We start from the raw sequence: 19,969 nt of genomic DNA, 5'->3' as shown, positions 1-19,969 counted from the left end.
CTCAATTAATGTTACTGTCCTCCCGCGTGCCAGGTTCTGACTGCACCAGGCCCTGAGGCCACACACCTGCACACGAGGCGCTGGCCAAAGGGAGCTCGCCCTCTGTACCCTGTGGTTCAGTTCCCAGTGAAGCTCTCGGAGCAAAGTCTGGACCTCTGACTTCTTCAAACAAGGCACCAAGTTAAATTCAGCCACCCAGCTTTTGTCCTTGCCATTTCCCTAAGCAAAGAGGAAAAAGCCAACAAGCACATTGAAGAGTAAATATCTTTTCAACTTACTAGCTAGAAAGCACTAATTTTGGAGCAACGAGCACCTGGCATCATTTTCTGGGGCAGGTACATTTCTGGTGCACCTCCAGGCCTATTACTCTATAGATACTCAGTAAGTGTTTCTTTTCTGATTGAATAATGTTTTCATATTGACTTAAACCAATCACGCCTGTGGATGATGGAAGTGTTACTGAGGTGGAGATTGTCTCTGAAATACCTGCCCACCCTTGAGCCAAAGTAGCAGAGATGAGACCAGCCATCATTTATCTACAGCAGCATTGAAGAAACCGCTCTAGATAAGTGCACTTTAGGTTAGGAAAATGCTCCATGAACACTGGCAGGAATGCTATCTAACCTGCAGCAAGCCATTGTTCTTTTTGCTAAATCCCCATGGGATTGTGCATCTTCCAACATTTGAATGTGGGGATTGTTTGTTTTTTCCAAAGAAAACAGAGAGACTAGACTTTGAGACCATTTTTCTGTTTTCCAGATGAAAATAGAAACACATTTCAACAACACTTTATTATATAAACACTTCAAAGCACAAGGACCAGAGGGAATATCAAGACCACTCCAGGTGTGAGTTTTATTAGATCATTTGGAGTTTGATTTATAGAGCAAAAATACTCAAAAACAGATTTTTAAATAAGCTGATACATTTTCCTTGCAGAAGCATTCTATGTAAGAGCTTTAGCTCTTTCTGCCTCCTGGCGATAGCCTCCGCCCCTTCCCCCTGGAGAGTGGGCTAGACCGACTACTTGCTTCCACCAAAAGCAGCTTATGGGAAGGTAAAAACAGTAACACAGTGGAGGAACCCAGCAGGTGCCACCTCCACCAAGTGATGAAGGTTCACACCATCTGTCAAGTGCAACCTGATGGGATATGATGAGAAAGTCACCTCATCCCTTGCTTTTCTTCCCCCAAACCCATGACCTCAGTCAAATCATGAAAAAAGAGCCCACCAGACAGGCCCAGATCAGGGGACATTCTGCAGGATAGGAGCCTCTCACTTCAGGTCATGAAAAGTAAAGAAAGATGGGAAAACTTTTAGAGACCAGCGGGTCAAAGGAGACATAACAACTAAAAGCAATGTGGTATCCTGGACTGGATTCTGGAACAGAGAGAGAACACTAATGAAAAAACTTGGTGAAATACAAATAAAGCCTGGATTGTAGGATTTTTTAAAAATTGGTTTATCGGTAGGAAATTGTGTTTTTTCTATTACTTAAAACCTCGTAACTTCTGGGGGATATGAGGCACAGGTTATGTTTCAGTGCCAATAACTTATCTCCTGCATGCTTTATTGTCCCACCAAGCCCACGACAAAAACATCTTCACACCATCACAGCAGACGTGGCCATTGGAAATTGGGAACATGAGCTATGGTCTCCTGCATCAGAATGCTGACTGCACAGCCAGAAACAGTCCAAAAGATGCAATTTGCCCTTTTGCTCAATGACTTTGAAAAGGAAAGAAAGAGCTGGGAACCTAATGGAAAAAATCCTGTGTAAATTCAGGGGGAAAGTTGCATTCTGGGTATTGGTGGGTAGGTAATAAAGATTAGATTCAGCTCTCTCTGAAGGAAAACACTATAGAAATATAGTAGGAGACACATGGGAGGCAGTGAGAAAGAAAACTAACATTCACACTACCTGCAACATACTAGACACTCAGCTCAGTGCTTCTATCAATGTCTGAATTAGGGCTCTCAAAACCAAAAAACTTGTGCTGTCAGCTTCATTCAACTGTACCACAGATTTAAAAACTGAGCATCACTGAGATGGAGTAACTTTCCCAAAATGCTATACAGAATCTACAATCAGACTCCAAAAACACATATTCTGTTTATTAAAATAACTAGAGAAACAGTGCACAAAATCCATGCACAGGTAGGGTCCCTAGGCATGGCCAACAACCAGGGCCAATCAGGTTCCCCACCTCCCAGCCTCTCCACCTCCTCCTTCCCTCGCTCTCTCAACACCCTGCTACCACTGCTGGTCACCCACCACGTTCTGCACCACAGCGGACATCATAGCGAGTGATCAACTCCCGGTCTCCCAGTTGAACTCCCGAGGGGACAATTTGCATTATTAGCCTTTTAATATATAGGATATTTCTCAATGTCAGTCATTTATGGTTATTAAAATATCCATGTACCACCTAAACTACCATTTCCTTAATCCTTATCTGAGCAGCCTACTCTTTAACTCAAACATATCCTAGAATGAATGCATATGTAGGGGGTGTGTGCTGTGTGTGCTCTGTGTGTGTGTGTATATGTGTGTGTGTGTACTCAGCACTACAAATGCTACCAAAACACAAAAGGATGGGCTTTCTGAATGAAAATTCACACCGAGAGAGCCCTTTAAAACAAGTCAATGTTGGAATGGGATACACTAGTAGATGTGCTCAGAGGGCACAGTGGGAGCAGGATGGAGGGAGGGGGGTGAAGATGTTGGTTGATCAGGACACAGGTGGTATGTGTCTGGAGGTGAAGTGTGAGGCAGGGATAACCTGCCTTCCAACCGTTGCTTTACTTCTGTGTCCAGCAAGATTGGATGTGTTGACAAAGGAGGATTATGTAGTTGCAAACACTCCAAGGTCCATCACAATCCATTGTGTCCTAACAGGCGTCAAAGGGAAGAGAGGCTACAAACACCCCTCACAATCAACTTCAGTTTTAACTTCATTGGGAGGATTACTCCTACTGCGTTTGCACCAATTTAGCAAGTATCTGTCTGCACGTGTTAAACCAGCTTGGTGAACCAGACTGCCCACCCTCTCAGGCTGCTGGGGCAGGACACACCTCACGGAAGTCACACATCCCACGGCGGCATAGTTAGTGAGCATAGTTTTCTACAAACACTGAAATCATGTGACTTGGCTCTAGGTCTTTGCAAAAGCAACTTTCTCTTTTTGGAATACCTTGCCTTTCACCTTGAGCCTGTCCTTCTCGCACCTAACCCCCACTCATCCATCCCTTCTGTGGTCTCAGCTGTGACGACCTCCAGAAAGCTGTCCTAGACCTCACTATGGATCTGCTCTCTCTCTCTCTCTCTCTCTCTCTCTGACTCTCTCTCAACACCCTGAATTGTTTTACAGTAGGACTGAGTTCTGCTGCCTGTAGAGTGTCCAACTTCCCTCTTGCCTAGAGCTCCTCCAGGGCAGAGACCATGGTTTGCCCCCTGTTGCTTCAACACTTGGCACAGAGCACAGTGTGTAGGAATGCAACACCTCGGTAAAGAATTGCTATATATACAAGTAATAAGTGCTAAGTAGTCTTAACTTCTTGATTGTCTCCAGATCAGTGACGCTATTTAAGAACCAGGACAAGATTACCAATGACTCTATATTGTAGAGACCTGCCCTATACAAGGATCCCATCACTTCAGCTTAATTCACTTAAGATGGATCTATATTTCTCACTCATGTAATCAACATGCATTCATTTGTGAATTATTTAGAAGCAGAAGCAATGCCCAAGCCAGGACAATGTCTTAACCCAGTGATTGTGTGATCAAAATATATTCATTTAGTGACAGAGTATTTGGCCCTCTGCCAAATGCTGTGACAGATGTCAACAAATGGGAGTAGCAAACTGGCGGGTGACATAACCAGTTCATTAAAACAAAACAGAATAGTGAAGGATTTAAGGTGGTATGGATACCTTAGTGCTGAAGGCCAGACACACAAGAGCCTTAGCACGCACAAATGTAAACGCTAGTTTCCATACTTCAACAGGGGTGCTAAAGGCCATCAGCATGGCCCTTTAAGGACTGATGTGTGGAACTGGGTCATGGGGGCTGGTGCAGGGTCTATAGTTCGGCCTGTGCATCTCAGCACAGAGTCATTGCTCTCTGCTTGTCCTCCTATGTGCTGTAACTCTGTCGAAGGGATAAAGCACATCAGGTTCAGGTAAGCTCATGGCCAGTATTAAAATCATACTGATATAATGTGCAATGGTACAGAGCTCACTTTGGGGGCAGAATTAACTTTAATAGTTTTGTAAGTGACTTCACTGGTATTTATAATGTAAGTTTATAAAGCAGTCACTAAGATTCTCAGTTTTACTTTACTATTTTTGTGGGGACATTTGTATGCTGTAGAGTAAGGGTTAGAAAACTAAATGTGGCCCTCCACCTTTTTTTTTTTTTAATAAAGTCACTGGTTTCTTTCCATATTGTCTAGGATGGCTTTCATGCTACAATGACAGAGTGGAGTTGTATCAGAGATTCTGTATGAGCCACAAAGTCGAAAATATTTACTCTCTGTCCCATTGAAAACACCAGCTATAGAGATGCTCACTAAGCTCACAAAATCTTATATCAGATCCCTTTTGAATACCGAGAATCTACTGTCAAGCTGCAGGTTCACAAAATGAAGGGGTTAATAGGGCGGGAGTAGAAGGCATATGAGGGAAGACAGATGGGGACAGAGTTGCAGCTGAACTGTTGGTTACAAAGTTTGGATGAATGGAAAGAGAAGACCCAGCTCCCTTTCTATATCTGCAGTGATTTAGAAAAGAATAAATCAGATGTAGGTGTAAGAGAAGAAACAGGTCAATGTGGAGGCAGGTGAATAAACTTTCTATTTCTGACTTCCTGTGGTTTGTGGGGTTGCTATTCCATGTCTCACTCCTAGAGTCACAAATGGAAGTATTTAGACACTCAGTCTGGATGTACCAGGCAAACCCTTTTTTTTAATGCATAATGTCCACATTGTGTAAGCTATAAAGCTTACACAATTAAGTTGTTCTGGATCTTATGAACAAAACTATACATTATAGTGGTATTTGAGAATCTGGAAACTGCAGGAAAGTGTTGGGGCTTTATCCTTCAGAAGGACAAAGGTGCAGTGATGTTATTAACTTGCTATTAAGAGTAAAAGGGTGGGTAGTGGCCACATGTTCATTTAATAGATATACATAAAATAAGTGTATTATTTCATTGTGAGTGACAACCAGTTTTTCTCATTGGCTGAAGATTTCTCTGAACCTTTAATATGCAAATACAATTTGTGGATTTCAAGGTGACATAGTATATGGAGTTTTCCAAATTTGGGGGCAGAAAACCCTTCCTCCTTGGGCCACCAGATAAGGATCCATAAGAACCAGTATCGTCTGGAAGGCGATTTGAGAAAATCCCTCTACTGTGTAGCAATATAAATGAACTCTACGCCAAGTCCCAGCCACATCAGGAAAGCAGAGCAATTGTTTCATCTGTTTTGTCCCATAGAACAGAATCCCCTTTGTGCTTCTGGAAGTCTCTGGTGTCCTCCACGGAAATTAAGTGCCTGGAAAAATCCTAGGGGAATTCTTTGTGTATATGATGCATGTGGCACATTGGGAGTCAAATAATGCTTGGGTCCAAGCCTGAGAGGAGCAGGGCAGTCTCACAGAGAAGTATAAGCTCCACTTGTACATTCCCGTGGGGTTGCCTTCCTATCTGAGGAGCCTGGAGAGGTACAAAGTTATTCTAAGGCAATTAATTGGAGAAACAGAAAAGGAACGAGATAAAAGGGAAATAATTGTGCAATTTTTTAGAACTTATTCAGAGCTGTTCAGACTCTTGTCCTACCTTTCTACACTAAGCACTGCATCCATGTACCAACACCCTTAAAATTATTTGAAAAAATTAATAATGGGGATGCCATGCCATCTCATTATTTCAGATGTACCAAAATGTATTTAAAGCAATTCCCCTATTGCTTAACACTAGGGTCCCCTCCCAACTACCACAATCAACAATGTTCAGTGGATATTCTTTCTGGAAAAACGTTTTATTCATTCACAAATATTTATATGTTTGTGTATGAAGCACAGCATCAGTCTCTGGGAATGCTACGATGAGCCAAAGAATTACACAGTCTCTGCTCTTGAGGATTTATACAAATGCATTTAAAGTTTTCAACACTGAGGATGTTTCTAATGAAAGGTAGGCTGTAGTATGAGAATGAGAAACAAGAGATTCTTTGGGGGGAGAAACTAGGAATAACTTCTCAGAGGAAAAAGTTAGGAAGTGTTCTGCCCCTCTAGTTCACGTTTTCATTTATATTTTAAGACTTCACATGATGGTTCACTCCTCAACTTATTCCCAGTCTCAGGGTGTATTCTTTTGCTACCGTAACAGGCTCATTGGGAATTGTTAAGAATTATTTGAACTGGATGGGTCATTCTGTGGTGAGTAAATTAATTCATTGTGAGTAAATTAACTCCTGTTAATTCATTGTGTTACCCATAGTGGTAGTCATGGGAGTGCCCATTGAGATAATTTTGAAACTTCCTATTTTTCTTTGACCCTTTGGAAAACAAATGTTTATTTGTTTTTGGAGAGAGGAGATGGCTATTCCCATTCTTGGCCATTGCTCAGGGCACAGCGAAGGTGTTGGAACAAAGCGTAAGAAGATTTCTTCCCAGGAGTGGGGACCTGATAAGCCCTCTGTCTTTCTCAAAGTGTTCAATTTGTCAAAGAACACCACCTACTGTCTTTCAGTTCTAGATGTTTTTACTCCTGTCAAAATTTATAAATAAGGTTTTGACCCTAGCTGGTTTGGCTCAGTGGATAGAGCATCAGCCTGTGGACTGAAGGGTCCCGGTTCCATTCCACTCAAGGGCACATGCCCAGGTTGCAGGCATGATCCCCAGTAGGGGGCATGCAGGAGGCAGCCCATCAATGATTCTCTCTCATCATTGATGTTTTTATCTCTCTCTCCCTCTCCCGTCCTTTCTGAAATCAATATCCTATCTAATAAAGAGGGAATATGCTAATTGACCATCATGCCCTCACAAGATGGTGGCACCCACAGCCATAAGATGGTGACGCCCAGTCCCCTCAGCCCCGCCTCATCCAGCCAGTGTCCCCCAGTCCCCTCAGCCCCGCCTCATCCAGCCTCAGTCCCTAGTCCCCTCAGCCCTGCAGGGGAAGGCAGTTGGGGGCAATCTGGCCAGCAGGGGAGGGCAGTTGGAGGCAATCAGGCCAGCAGGGGAGTGGTTAGGGGGCTATCAGACTGGCATGCAGAGTGGTTAGGTGCAATCAGACAGGCAGGTAGGCAAGTGGTTAGGAGCCAGCAGTCCCGGATTGTGAGGGATCCCAGATTGTAGAGGGTGCAGGTTGGGCTGAGGGGGACACCCTCCCCCATGCACAAATTTCATGTACCGGGCCCCTCTAGTATATCTATAATAAGGTTTTGTTGACTTGCTATAAATAGTGCAGTTTTGGCTAAAACAGGATCAGGAAAGATAAGAAATGGTTTCCAATCTGATGAGAGAAGTGATAAACAAAGGCACCAGGATGGAACAGCTGCAGATACAAATACATGAGCTCAATGGCACAGGGGGAAACCATCAAAAGGAAACTTTTCTGGGGCCAGAGCTTGATAACGCAGCATCCAGACCTGTTTTTCACTTGCAGGAGCATCATCTCCTGTCTTATCTCTGAAAGTAAAATAAAGGCTTCAAACTTGTCTGCTGGGGAAAATATTAAACTGTGCAAGCTTTCCAACCAGAAGACGCCATGGCGAAGAAATAGAAAGAAGATGCAGTTATGTATATTGCCTCTAAAATGACCATGACTGTGAATATGCAAAAGAGAGAATGTGACTTAACATGCTGATTGCAGAAGATGGGAGCACTGGCTGTCCCTTAATAACAATAATGCCTCAAATTGGTGTGTTTTTCTCTGAATTTACTATTAACCATAAATCATCAAAAGACTTAATATTTCACTTGAACTCATTTGTGTTTAATGTTCCAAGGAGACAGAAATGGAGACAAGATGTTTTTGTAAAGAAAATGATCCCGTGTTTAATGCTTTTCAAATCTCTTTCTACTAACAGTATATCTCTCCCTAAATAGCTTGCATTTTTATGGCCATTCCCTCACCATGAGTTCTATTGATGAATAGGACTCATATTTATTATGTGTTTAAGTTCTCAGGAAGTTTATGTAACAGAGGCAGGTGTCTAGGACTAGTCAGGGTCTTTCCTTAATACTATGAACCCAACTCTGCAGGAGAGGAGGGCCTAGGAACAGTGGAAAACTTTGGGGGCCAACTTATACCTAAACTTTCCAACCACCATCCAAGAAGAATAAACCTGAGCCTCCATTTTCCAACTAGAGTATTTCTATATTCTCTGATTGAATCTACAGGCTAACCTCTCTACTACTTTTTGTGATCCTTCTCATGTAGCCATTTAGACTCTAGATTCTCCGTTCTTCTAGATTCTGGATTTCCTAGATGCTAAGTGACATTAGAACACATTTATCATTCTATAATTCTCTGGCAGAGGTAGCAGATCTGTTTAAGCTCTTTTGGTTGCAAATGACAAAAACACACCTCACATTTGCTTAGGCTAAGAGATGATTTTCTTCCTCATGTAACTGAAAAGTACAGAATTTGAACTGATGCACCATCGGGTTTCATTGAAGGTGTCAAATGATGACAACAGGACCTAGGGGCACTGGCAACTCTGTTCACCAGGTTGGCCTTATTTTCAGATTCTATCTGGTGGAAGGTAGCTGCCCATAGACACAAATTGATGGGCTCTTAGATTCAATTCCAGCAAAAAAGAGAATTCCTCTCAATCAACATTCTGAGATGTGCTGGACTTCATGTACCTTAATCTAACCCAATTCCTGTGACGGGAGGATAAAGAGATAAGCCAAAGTCACATGACTGATCCCAATTAAATGTCATTGATAGAAAAGACTGATTTTCCCTAATAAAACTTGGTTATAACTAGAAGAAAAGTGGACAGAAGTTAGGCAGCAAATGAAATCATACACACAAATACATCAATTAATTAGAATAAATAAAATCAAAACAAACAATGTTACCTCTTAACTCAGGAAGAAAACATCAGCCTTCTTATGAGTATTTTCCATTGAAAATTAATAAGGTTATTTGTTATCAATCAAAGTAACTCATAAAAGGCTGGGGGTATTTCAGTCACTCAACTCCTGGCTGAGCTAAGCTGTAGAACTTTCTTCTGCCATGTCTTTTCTTTCCAGTTTGATAAGAAAAATTGTCCATAAGGGCAATAATAGGAAAACAATGACAAAATAAAAATTATTTTTTGTTTGTGAAGGTTAAAAATAAGTGTCTTATAAACCAGTTCTATTACAAACTTTTTCATTGCCCCCTGAGTATTTTCCTTAGTCAGGAAAGGGAACGAGCCAGCTCCCCAAACTCTGGTCTACTGCGCATTCAAATTTTCAAGTGTGCTATGAAGCGAGACAGAACCCATTTATCCCAGAGTTACAGAATCATGGGGGCTGTGGTTCGGGTGTTGCCACGGGTCAGATCTACTCAAATTTAAATTCTGGTCATTCTCAGACTACTCCAAATTTTTTTAAAAAAATACTCTGTTCATAAAAAACAAATAACAAAAAATTACTAAACAATATCAATTTTATTCAAAGAACAAAACTTGGGACATTTTCTATTAAGCAAGTTGGTTAAAGATGAGACCAAAAAATAAAATCTGACAAATAAGGGACCTGAAAAAGAAAGCAAGATCCAGCAAGACCTCTGTCACTTATGTTTTCACCTAATGGCCACTTTTAATGATTCTTTCTGTAAGCTGAGAAAGTTATAGAACCTTGCAACATATCTTTTAATTTTACCTTTATCTAAGATTCATTGATTTCAAACTGTTTTACTGACCATCTACAATGTGACAGACACAGTCATGTCAGCTGGGGAAGACACCACTGACTGTTCACCATCTAACCTCAATCCAGGGTTGATGCCTTCTCATGGAAACACTGTCTGCTCTTGAACTCGGTTGTCCTCAGCATGTAGGTGGCAATTGGAGCCATGGGTATGGATGTGATTGTAGAAAGGTTGGAGAAGTGGAGAGAGGAGAGGAGGAGGGAAAGGGAGAAATAGGGGAGGGAAGAGCAATGATCCCAAGTAAGGCATTCTGTCACAGAGCATTATATCTAGAGAGAAAATGAGTGATTTCAAACTCTTCTACCTCCTGTTAAAGCCAAGGAATCTGAACCCCAGTTATATTGAGTGTTTGTAAATATGTGGACAGGGGCACTTCAACAAACCAATGTTGGGAGTATCAATTTTAAAGTCATTTGGAGGACTCCAAGACTCTAGACCATTTGGAGGACAATTTAAATGCATTTATGCTTGGACACCAAATTCTTTTTAAAATATATATATTCTAGAGGTAAATAAAAAAATACCCTGCATCATATACCTTATACAAGAAGGCTTATTAGAGAATTTTTTGAGGGGGGTGGGAAATCAAAAGATGGAAAGAACCTACATGTCCATCCACAAGGATCTAGATAAATACATCATGGTATTGTCACATAGCGGAGTGCCATGAAGCTACTAAAATGAATAGCCTAAATCAATATATCTCAACATTAATAAACATCAGGAAATAAATGTGTAATATCTCATCACAATACAAAATTTTATATGATAATACAAATACACAGACACAGAAATCACAAATAGGTATATAAGTGATAAAAATATACTTAAAAAAAAACACATTGATAATTATGGTTACCAGTGAGGAAATTAAGAGAAAATGGGATTGAGGTTGGTATCAAAAGGAACTTCACATTTATCTAAAATGTGTCATTTTAGAAAAAAATTTGAAAGAATATAATAAATTCATAACAATGCTCAACTGTGAGTCCTAAGAAAATAGTTGTTATATTACTCTCCGAACTTTAAAAGTTATTCAAGAAATAAGCCCATAATATTTCTCAAAATAAAGGAGTAAAAAATAAATAAGCAAGCCCCCACTGTTGTTAGACTTCGTCCCCCATGTGGGCAGATACACTGGTTCTCATGTCCAAAGTCATTCTGAGCTTGAAATAGAGCTGGGTCGCTCCTTCCTCAGTAAATCTGCACATCTGATCAGTTCAGGAGAGCTCATGGTTTAACATCCAGAGTGTACATATTGAGAATTTTGGCATTTTAAGAAATGTCATATGCTGAAATGCATTTTAAGACTACTTTCCTTTCTCTATTTGAATTATGGGAGGGCCTTATGGTGATTTAATATTTTCTACTTAAAGGGAAAAAAATACCAAAATTTTAAATCCCAAGACCTGCACCCTGCCCTGTTTCCCATCCATCCTATTCCTGACCTTCATTTTAGATTAGAATTCTGAAATGACTCCAGCGGGTCTGGATCGGCCCTTGGGTACCACTTCAGAAAACAGCCACCTGGCCCATCAATTGATGGCAATTGCAGGCCTCAGACATTTTCCTCTGGCGCTGTATTGTATTAACTTTTTCGCTTGTTTTCTTGAAATTACAGGGTGACCTGCTTTCAGGTTGGAAGTTATAACCAGTGGCCAAATGAGAACAATACTTTTCATCAAAAATAACAGAAGAGCTAAGGATTCCTCCAAGACTCTAGACCAGGCGTCCTCAAACTACGGCCCGCGGGCCACATGTGGGTGTTTTTGCCATTTTGTTTTTTTACTTCAAAATAAGATATGTGCAGGGTGCATAGGAATTTGTTCATAGTTGTTTTTTTTTAACTATAGTCCGGCCCTCCAACGGTCTGAGGGACAGTGAACTGGCCCCCTGTTTAAAAAGTTCGAGGACCCCTGCTCTAGACCACTGAGAAGACAAACAGAATTCAGCTATTAAAATGAGAGACACAGATGGAACCTTTTAAAAAGATAAATGTTGCTTGCTTCAGAATGTGGCTTTCCTCCACATTGATCCACAGATATTTCTTTAAGTGCCCTGCTGCTGTGTTATTAAATATATTTGGAGTTGGATGCACAGTGTGAATGTGATGGATTACCACATTATCTAGTTAACTTCATTGTACATTTACCTTCTGGGCCACCTGACCCTGATCAAACTCATTTCTCAGTAAGCAGGTTCATGGAAAGAAAGTCCTTTGCCCCCAAAATTATATTGAGATATTTCAGCAGTAAATAAATATGTAGCAGATTAACACAAGACCTAAGTGTTGCTCTTGTCTGGCACTGAAGTTAACAGCCTGTACGTTGTGACAACTGAAAACTTAAGCATGGGTTGTTTTAGAATAAGCATAAAGACAAGCAATACAGCGCTCAGTTGTAATAGTGCACATGAATTACAAGTAGTGTTAGGGAATTGGAACCCAGCTGGTGTACCTCCTTAATGTCTCTGCTAAACCACGTTAAACGCACCAGTTCCTTTGGCTAGTCCTTTCTTTTTTCCAAGTCACATGGTGTCACATGGCCAAAGTCCTTTTAACAGTATTTCAAACAATCATCTTAAAGAAAAGCTTCATCGGAGACTGAATACCAAGAGTGGTCTGATAGAAAATAAATGACTAATTTTTAAAAAACATAATTTAACCTTGGGTTTAAAAATCAACACCTGAACACATCCAATTAGATATAGTTATATGTATAGATAATATTACATACTATATATAATATATTATATATGTGTACTGTATCAATATATGTGTACTATATAATATAAATATAAGTGTTATCCTATCTAATAATAGAGTAATATGCAAATTAGGCATCACTCCGCGACAAAAATGGCGGCCCCCATACCCACAAGATGGCGGCGCCCAGTCCCCTCAGCCCCACTGCTGGAGTGTCTGGCCTGTCCCACCAGCAAACAGAGCACTGAGAGCAGGGCATGGCAGATTCCTTAGTGCTGCAGCAGCGGGAAGCCGCCAGGCCCTGCGCACATGCGCACATGGAGCCGGCGGAGGAGTGGGGCCTGGGGCCTTCCCGATGGTCGCTGTGGCGATCGGGAGGACGCCAGGCCCTGCACACACGAGCACACGGAGCCGGCGGAGGAGTGGGGCCTGGGGCCTTCCCGATGGTCGCTGTGGTGATTGGGAGGACACCAGGCCCTGCGCACACGCGCACACAGACCCGGCAGAGGAGCGGGGCCTGGGGCCTTCCCGATGGTCACTGTGGTGATCGGGAGGACGCCAGGCCCTGCGCACATGCGCACACGTGCACACGGAGCCGGCGGAGGAGCGGGGCCTGGGGCCTTCCTAATGGTCGCCACGGCGATTGGGAGGACGCCAGGCCCTGCGCACACGGAGCTGGTGGGTGATAGGAAAGACTCCAGTGCCAGCAGAGCAGGGCATGGCGGCTTCCCAATCTCTGCAGCCAAGAAGCCGCCAGGCCCTGCATGCCGGGCATGGCAGCTTCCTTAGTGGGGCAGTGGCAGGGAAGTCCCCAGACATGGCAGACAGAGCCCAGACAGCAGGGCTTGGGGGCTTCCTTAGTGGGCAGTGGTGGTGGGAACACCCCTGGGCCCCACAGACAGAGCCTGAACAACAGGGCATGGGGGCTTCCTTAGTGTGTCTGTGTCTGGGAAGCCCCCAGGCCCAGCAGACAGAGCACACTGCAGGGCATTGGAGCTTCCTTCACATGGCACATGGTGGCAGCAGTCAGAGAGCGACAGCAGGACATGGGGGCTTCATCTCCATGGCTGCAGGGAAACCTCCATGCCCTGCAGAGAGCAGAGAACCATGGGGAGTGGGCCTAAGCCATCAGTAGGATATCCGCTGAGAGTTCCTGGATTGTAGAGGGTGCAGGTTGGGTTGAGGGACCCCCCGTGCACGAATTTCGTGCACCGGGCCTCTAGTATAATTATATAATACTAGAGGCCTGTTGCATGAAGATTCATGCAATAGGCCTTCCTTCCGCTGGCTGCTGGCACCAGTTTACCTCCGGCACCTAGGACCCAGGCCTTCACCCCAGCCACAGCGAAGAAGCCAAGCCTCTTCAGTCTTCAGTCTTTAGCCGTTTTCAGTCTTCAGTCTTCAGTCTTTGCTCGGGCCTGAGCCTTTAGTCTTCACTCCGCACCTGCATATGCAAATTAACTCACCATCTTTGTTGGGTTAGTTTGCATACTCACTCCTGATTGGCTGGTGGGCATCGTGGAGGTATGGTCAATTTGCATATTTCTCTTTTATTAGTGTAGATCCTATATAATAAAAGGCTAATATGCAAATCGACTGAATGGCAGAACAACTGGTCACTGTGATGCACACTGACCACCAGCTGGCAGACGCTCAACTCAGGAACAGCCCCCTGGTGGTCAGTGCACTCCCACAGGGGGAGCGCCACTCATCCAGAAGCTGGGCTCATGGCTGCTGAGTGCAGTGGCAGTGGTGGGAGCCTCTCCTGCCTCCACAGCAGCTCTAAGGATGTCCAACTGCCAGCTCCTGGACTGCTAGAGGGCAAAAGCCAGGCTGAAGGAACCACCTCCCAAGTGCATGAATTTGATGCACAAAATTTGTGCATGGGGGGGTCCCCTCAGCCCAGCCTGCACCCTATCCAATCTAGAGCCCCTTGAGGGATGTCTGACTGCCGGGATTGGGCCTAAACTGGCAGTAGGACATCCCTCTCACAATCCTGGACCATTGGCTCCTAATCACTCACCTGCCTGCCTGCTTGGTTGCCCCTAACTGCCCCCCCCTTGCTGGCCTGATTGCCCCTCACTGCCTCTGCGTGCCAGCCTGATTGCCCCTAACTGCCTCCCACTGCCAGCCAGGTCGCCCTCAACTGCCCCCTCTCTGCTGGCCTGGTCGCTCCTAACTGCCCCCCCACCAGCCTGGTCACCCCTTACTACCCCTCCTGCTGGCCTGGTCCCCCCCACCAGCCTAGTTGCCCCTCACTGCCCCCCCTGCCAGCCTGGTTGCCTCTTACTGCCCCCACCCTGCCAGCCTGGCCACCCCGAACTGCCCCCCTCTGCCGGCCTAGTCGCCCCTAACTGCCCCCTTGCCAGCCTGGTCACCCCATGAAGCCTGCTGTTCAGTCATTTGGTCATCTCTCACTACCCCCCCTGCTGACCTGGTCACCCCACACAGCCTCCTTGTTCAGTCATTTGGTCGTCCCTCACTAACCCCCCCTGCCGGCCTGGTCGCCCCATGCAGCCTGCTTGTTCAGTCGTTTGGTCGTCCTTCACTAACACCCCTGCTGCCTGCTTGTTCAGTTGTTTGGTCATAGACAGCCATCTTGTGAGGGCATGAGGGTTAATTTTCATATTACCTCTTTATTATATAGGATTATATGTTATATTAATAAATATATTTACAATATGTCATATATAATATAAATATATGTATGATGTATATGTATAAATTATATGTGTGCATGAATTTATATACATATATGTAGAGGGAGACAGAGAGTTTGCATGTGTATACTAGTATATACATGTGTTTATATATACAGAGACTGGGGGAGAGGGAGAGAGATCTTTGCTTTGCCTGGAAGGTGCACCTAATGTAAACATCAAATTTCTTAGGAAATCCCAAAGATCAACACTCTCTTTTGACATAAAACTGAATGTAAAGGTTAAAAATCTATCCTTGGGGGGTGGGGTATGTGTGGGTATATTTGGAGAGGGTGTTGTCTGGGGGACAGAGATAGTCAAATTATATGAATTGGAGGGAAAATTTTAATTCAGCAAAAATAAATTGTTCAGTTAATGTGTTCCAACATTGGCCTCTTGAGACATACAAGAAATAAACAAAATAAAATAGATGTTTTTCAGATAAGGACACATTCATTCATTCAGCCAATATTTATTGAGTATCTACTGTGTATTAGCTGCTCTGAGAAATACTAAGAACATCAATGTTCCTGGAACAGTGTGTGCAATAGAGAGATGAATTTCAATGAATTCTAGATGATCTGAACTAAATTAACCTATATAATAAAAGGCTTATATGCAAATCGACTGAATGGCAGAACAACCGGTCACTGTGATGTACACTGACCACCAGCTGGCAGATGCTCAACTTTTCATAAGTGGTATGTAGCTTCAGCCAGTACAGGACAAAGAACAACCCCAGAAGGAGTTGTCTGTCTTCCTAAATAAGTTGGTGTTCTAGTAAAGTAATAGAAGTAACAATATAGGGTGTTAATACCAACTTAACTGAGGGCTTCTGTGTGCCCAAAGAGTGAGCCATACCCTTTTTATTCATATCCTTTCATGTTCACAACAATACCTTGAGAGCAATATAATTATTGTTTCTATTTTACATGCAAGGAAACTAAAGATTAGTTATGTAAAGTCCAATATCTGATGAGTGTGTATGGTAGATTACTCACAAAAATGGCCACAGTTCACCCGAATGCCACACCCTTGCAATGGAACCTTGCAGCTCCTTCAGTCAAGAGGCGGGATCTATTCTCCACTCTGTTAATCTTGTTGGACTTGAGACTTACCATGGCCAACTGAATACAGTGGGTGTGGCAGTGTATCAGGGCCCAGCCCCTGCCTCAAGAGCTTGCAAGCTCTGTTCTGGGTCGCAGACCCCTGAGGTCGCCATATGCATGAGTTCATGCCAGCCAACTGGAGACTGAGAGATCATGGGGAGGGCCTTCCAGGTGAGGTCAACCTACATAGCCAATACCAAGTGATATGCCAACTGACCCAAGAAGCATGAAAGAGTCTAGCAGAGACCAGCCAAGCCCCGCCCAGGCAAGAATAACCATCAAGTCAAGCAGTAGACTTGTGAGCAATAATCACTGATCCTTTCGCTCAGTTTTGGGGTGGTTACTTATGAGATTGAAACCCACAATTTTCTGATGCCAGATACTGTGTATTTAATGGCTATATGTTGTCATGTCAAATACAGAAACACAATCCTCCACGTTAGAATTACGGGCTTTTTCTATTTCAGATGGCCTGATCATACATTCTCAGTGATTTTGCTTCCCTCCTAATCCTCCCAAACAAGAAGTCCATCTTATTTATGCAATTGATTTTTCTGTTCTAAGGTTGTTTTTTTCTCGCTAAATCCTCATTTCCAGCTGCTCGGGGTCAGGGGTAAAGACAGAGCTTTCCAACAGCCTGTTGGCATTACAGAGCCAGGAGCCATCTGTTTGGCTCTAGGCTATTCACCCAGGATCAGGCAAGTAACATGTTTCTGACCAGTGGTTGAAATTTGATAGCTCATCATTACCCAATAAATATGCTAATCATTGCCCCTGAAGTGGGACTAAACAGTAATTTGATTGCAAAACATTGAATTGGGTGTCCAGAAGATACAGAATGAATATGGTTCAGGCTTAACTTCACCAAACTGTCACTTTGTTATTTATATCATTTCATTTGCACCTCCGACCCATCCATGCTTGGGTTCAGGAGATTAAATGGTACTCCATCATCTAATAAATAAGTAGATACTCACTTTCTTTGACATGTTATCATTTTACCCCTTCCCCATTTGGAGTTGTCCAGGTACATTTTTCTCTTCAATAGCTCTAATAGAGTATTCCAGAAATCCTAGAGAAAGAATGAGAGAGAAGTGTGGATCAAAGAACCACTACATTTGAACATCCAAATCATTCCAGTCATTCAGTATATGCCTTCTATTTGTCAACATGGCTTAAAATTAGACTCTGGAATCTATTAAGCCACTTCAATTGAATAAATGTTCTTCTTAATGAAGCAATTACCATGATGCTAATATTTGAAATAATATGAAAGTGTTGAAATTACTTACTTTTATATTCATCATTTCATTTTTCTTTTTAATAATGATAAAGAGAGTCTGAAAATCAATAAAGTATTTGATCCTGATCCCACCTTGTGTTTTCCCTTTAATTTAAAGATCAGCATTATTCATAGATTAGCAGAGAGTGAGGACCTGGGTCCTGTGTGACACCTCCCCCCTTACTGCTTATATTGTCATCTGTGAGAGCAGTGCTTTTGAAGGGCAGTGGGCAATCAGTAAGGCTGTACCTGGCAGTGCAAGGGAGATTCCCATGGATTTACATGAAGTAGTATTTATTAACAGTCATTTTAACTGATCTAGGTATTCTAATATGCAGACCCTTTAAAAAATGCCAACTCAATTCTGAATGGGAATCCCAGCTAATAATTACTTAGTACACTTTGTGTGCTAAATGTTGGTACGTGTTATCTCATTTAATCCTTTAAACAATCCTCTGAACAATAGTATATCTTCTTATTGCAGAGAAAAGTGAAGTTTAAGGTGTCAAGGACTTTCCTCAAGGTCACCCACTATGGCAAGATGGGGCTATGATTCAATGCTGGGGTCGGTCAAAGCCATCTTGTGCTTTGGGAACTGAGAAGTGGAGATTGGCAGTCTCTGGGGAAGGAAGGATGAAGTGGCTTTTTACAAAAAGAGGCAGAATTGAGAGATTGGAGTAAAATGTCCAAAACATTTAACAGAGGCCAAACCTTGGGTTCCCAAACACAGTGCTTCTCCAATTGTCTATGCTATGGTAAAGAGACAAAGTCCCTCCCAACCCCAGTTCATCACAGACCAATGTTTTTGGGGTTTTTGGTAAAATACAATAAAAATAAAATCAGGGAAACAAAATTTAAAAATTAAACAGAAAATACGGGGCTCCAATTTTTTATTAATTTCAAAATAAAATTTTTCTAATAAATTGCTACAAAAGTTTCTAAATGATTTTAGTTCTGTTCTTCACTTGTGGATAGAAAGGAATTAGCACAAGTTCAAGGCCTACACTTGAGCAGTCACACAGCTGCCTTCTGGGGCGTTATGTTATTCACTCCCCACAAAATCAGCTTACTTCCTTCCTTCACAACTAAAGAATCAAATTCCAGTTATTAGAACCTCAGTGGTAGGACATGGTCTCATAGTTACTATACACTCATTTACAAATCAGAGACTATGAAATAGAGATATTTGAGTAGCCCCTTTGAGCATAATAATATAGCTAAAATTTTTTCTAATGGTGTACACGATGAAACTCTGCAAAGCAATGTAAACAAAAAAATATAATACCTAAACAGAATCTGCATTTCATAAAATTTAACTAACTACCTTTCCTTCCTTCTCAGACTTTCAAGAATTCCTGGAGCTGGAACATGCTGAGAGAAATTTCTCTCTCTGTAACCTCTTCCGCAACACTTTCTCCCCGCCTCCACCCCAAGCCTCCAGCAGACTATTGTAGATAAATAATGGTAATTATAAAAGGTTTAGAGACAGGAATTTTGTGCTTCTTCACTATTTCCTGAGTCGTTTTCTTGGTGGTGGTGGGGAGGGGTGGGGCATAATATTTTTCTCACAAATCAAAGGCTAGTTTAAGAGGCTGGGAAGGTGGGCTTTAGACATCATGAAAAGAAAAACAAAACCCTGTGTTAGCTATCTAGTTAGTTAGCTAGTTAGTTCATTAATTAGTCAGCTAGCTAGACGACCCCCAGAAACATTGAACAGAGAAGTATCTTAGGAAAAGGATGCCAGTTGATTCATTTCAAGGGAATCCGAATTCCATAGAAGATGCTGCAAGGCCACTGTGAATGGACTGAATGGCAGCCCCCAGAAGAGGCTTACTCTGTTCCTGGACACACTCAGCCTTCCAAATTCACAGTGAAAGGTTGAGCATGCCCTTCCTTCTGCCCACTGTCTCTTCTCAACGGATTTGAAAGAGAATACAGGTGATGTGAATGTAACAAACAGCCAGTAGGGTCATCCAGGCCAAGATAAGGTCTGAGGACAGCGGGTGGTGGCTGCAGAGTCCTCACAGTAATTAAAGACCTCAAATGTCTCTAAGCCCCTCCCTCTCCTACTCTTTTTTTCTCCATTCCCCTCCCCTTCGCTTCTTTTTTAACTTTTCATTTTGAAAAAACTCAAACCTACAGAAAAGTTGCAAAAATAGTAGTCCATCTAGTAAATCAAGTTCCACATACTGCTCACCTAGATCACTGCTTGTCACATTAGCTTTCTCTCTGGGA

General features: G+C 42.7%; 1 long non-coding RNA gene across 5 annotated transcripts in view; it reads right to left on the bottom strand.

Annotated features, from left to right (window-relative positions):
• The window catches only part of LOC114231348 (uncharacterized), a 91,031-nt gene that overhangs the window by 11,995 nt on the left and 59,067 nt on the right, over window positions 1–19,969 (bottom strand). For all 5 annotated transcript variants that reach the window (XR_008557746.1, XR_003617293.2, XR_003617292.2 and 2 more), the window contains one exon: window positions 17,430–17,524. This is a non-coding gene — a long non-coding RNA (uncharacterized LOC114231348). The remainder of the gene's footprint in view (window positions 1–17,429; window positions 17,525–19,969) is intronic.

Source organism: Eptesicus fuscus, chromosome 12, assembly GCF_027574615.1.
Source record: "Eptesicus fuscus isolate TK198812 chromosome 12, DD_ASM_mEF_20220401, whole genome shotgun sequence".
NCBI lineage: Eukaryota > Metazoa > Chordata > Mammalia > Chiroptera > Vespertilionidae > Eptesicus > Eptesicus fuscus.
This window is presented reverse-complemented; position numbering and strand designations above follow the sequence as displayed.